Below are 2,675 nucleotides of genomic sequence, written 5' to 3' on the forward strand. Positions count from 1 at the left end.
GGCAATCTGTGTCCGCGGGGGTGATTACAGCGGGGAGAGAGGGGGAGAGAGAGAGAGAGAGAGAGAGAGAGAGAGAGAGAGAGAGAGAGAGAGAGAGAGAGAGAGAGAGAGACTGCTGGCCGGCTCGACGAGCGCAGCGCAGGCATTGTGCTACAACACACGGCAATAAACCTGTCTGCATCCGCCCCGTTCCTCCCAGTCCGCCCGCGCTCCGCCTGCCCCACCCCAGCCATGTCAACGTGCCTCATCCATTTTAGCCCTTCCTCAAACCATATGTGGGTACGCCTCGCTTTTCGCTTGTTTGAGATAAAACAGAAGAAACAAAAAATGAAAACCTGTGATAGACCTCGTGAAAAACCGTCTCTGTGACGAACTTTTGCTACGCTTACGCCACTTGAGAACGTGAAATCACGATCCAGGTCGCATCCAACTCCCACCCTCCATTCCCTCTCTCCCCCTCCCTCCCTCTCCCCTTTCCCCCATCACTGTAAAGTGAAGTGCGCTGATCGTTAAGACCGACACGGGGCTCGGGAGACGGGAATGCATTCATACGTACTTCCAGCAAGCTCTGCCTCGCTAGTTTGTTTCAAAGCTCTCTCTCTCTCGCTCTGCCTCTCGCTCTCTCTCGCTCCCCTTCTCCTCTCTCTTTCCCTCTTCCTCTCTCAAGTACCGCGCTCCCCTGCTCCGCTCTCTTTAGAAGAGAGCAGTAGAAATAATGGCTGGCTGGTGGAAGCTGCAAGCTTGGCGATTTCTTCTCTGAGTCGACCCTCAATCTATCTGGCCCGCTTGTCGAGTCTCGAGAGGGAAAAGGAAAAAGGGGGGGGGAGGGGGGTTCTGATGCTTGTTTCTACAAGTCCGCAAACCCATCGAGCACCGCACGACCGGGCCAGCTCTCCGGGCCCGAGGACAGTCTCCCCGCATGCTCCGAACCCTCCCCTCGTTTCACCTGCTGCTTGCCGTTATTGTGTCAGGAGGGGGACGACGTGACCAAAAGCACACACCCGGCACCAGCACAACGGAAAACAAAGACTAGCTACAATAGCTTAAGGCAATAGCTACGGAAGAATAAATGATTTAGCTGTGTTGCTAAGAATTGGCCGTGTACCTTGAAATATATTGCGGCAAAGGCTTAACGGTAAGCTACACAGCCAGGGTTCTATAGCTACCCAGCTCTTGGTTGGTTCAGCTAGTTAATCTCTTTTCAATGCACCCCATCAACCGGCTATCTCCGTCCGCCCATCGTCTAATCACGCTAATTTTGAAAAAAAAACACAAAAAACGCAGCCTTGTAATGACGACACTGACTCGGTTCGGCTCCGCGTTTCGAGTCTCAAAATGCGAGAGCAGAGCCGATGGGGAGCCCGGGAGAGGAGGGCATCACTCACTGGGCTGCCCTGCGGGGCTGCCCTGGCCGGTCCGGTGGGGGGTCATATGGGAGGGAGCGGAGCGGGCGGGGGACCCACCCCCGCATACCATGGATGTCTCGCCAACCCCAGAGGCCCCACCCCGCTGCTCCGGCCGCCACCCCTAACCCCCTCTGGCCACGCCGCCGAGCAGTCTCAAATGCCACGCAGCTGTGTAGCGGGGAGGGGGCGGGGAAGGAGCAGCGGCGGGCGGCAAAGGTCCGTGTGGGTGGGAAAAGCGCGCTTACTTAGAAATAGGGGAGCGGAAAGAGCAGGGAAGAGGGGCGGGGCTGGTAGTGCGAGCAAGTGACTCGCACAGCAAACCTCATGGTCCAATTGAGAGACAGGTGGGGGGGAAGTCGGGGAGTGAAGGGTATTTTCCGATGGTACATTTGTGTGTGTCGGTGTCGGTCACCAAACGAGCACGCACGCACACGGCAGTGTTTACGACGGATTCCGGCACATTCCCGCATGGATTAAGGTGTAACCAAAAGTGTTGAGTGCCATTCTGCTATACTTAAAGTATAGCAGATTGGCACTGCTACACTATGGCTACATTTTTTTCCATGTGGGAATTTTGACGTTTGGACTTCACGGCATCCAGGCGTGTGTGTATGTGTGTGTGCCTACTCGTAGGCAGAGACCAGTAGGATGAGGCAAGAGCAGCTCAGCCCGCATGCGTGTAGTACAGTCTAACAACCAAGTGTTCGGGGCTCGTGAGACACCCTACATCCCATTGATTCGTGCCATATTCTTCTTTAATGTAAAATTAATTTTTGAGTAAGTCCACTCGTGACTTTATTTTGAGAATGACCCGCTTGACACTGTGTTATCGATGATCAGACGGACAGGACGCTCAGATGAGGGATCGACCGAAAACTATATCCATTTTTCTCAGATTCATTCGGCAAATTACGGAAGCGAAGCGCCTGCGATACTCGGGGTAGGCCACACCGCGGTACACGCATGCACCACAACCAGGATGTTGCCTACCCACCAGGCGCTTCGAGAGCTTCCTAATGACAAACTTAGCTACTTTGCAGTTTCGTTGAGGCGAATGACGGATCTAGTTTCTGGGTGATCCTAAGCTGGCGGTAGATCTACCATACCATGGCTAGACCGCACAACAGGAACTCCTCTGAATGTTGAATACTGCTGCTACTTCGTGTCTCCGAGCACGAACAACCATCTCTTAGGCAGTAAAGAGCAGAAGGAATTTCACCCCCACCCTCCCTTCTCCTCCGTCCCCATACCGACCATGTTTTCTGCACC

The 2,675-nt window shown here is 54.3% G+C and overlaps 1 protein-coding gene across 1 annotated transcript in view; it reads right to left on the bottom strand.

Annotated features, from left to right (window-relative positions):
* Window positions 1-2,675, bottom strand: part of LOC113206047 (RING finger protein 10) — a 16,564-nt gene that overhangs the window by 4,033 nt on the left and 9,856 nt on the right. The gene's annotated exons all lie outside the window — the stretch shown is intronic.

This window comes from Frankliniella occidentalis, unplaced genomic scaffold (genome assembly GCF_000697945.3).
Source record: "Frankliniella occidentalis isolate FOCC.00 unplaced genomic scaffold, Focc_3.1 Scaffold44, whole genome shotgun sequence".
NCBI classification, from domain to species: Eukaryota; Metazoa; Arthropoda; class Insecta; order Thysanoptera; family Thripidae; genus Frankliniella; species Frankliniella occidentalis.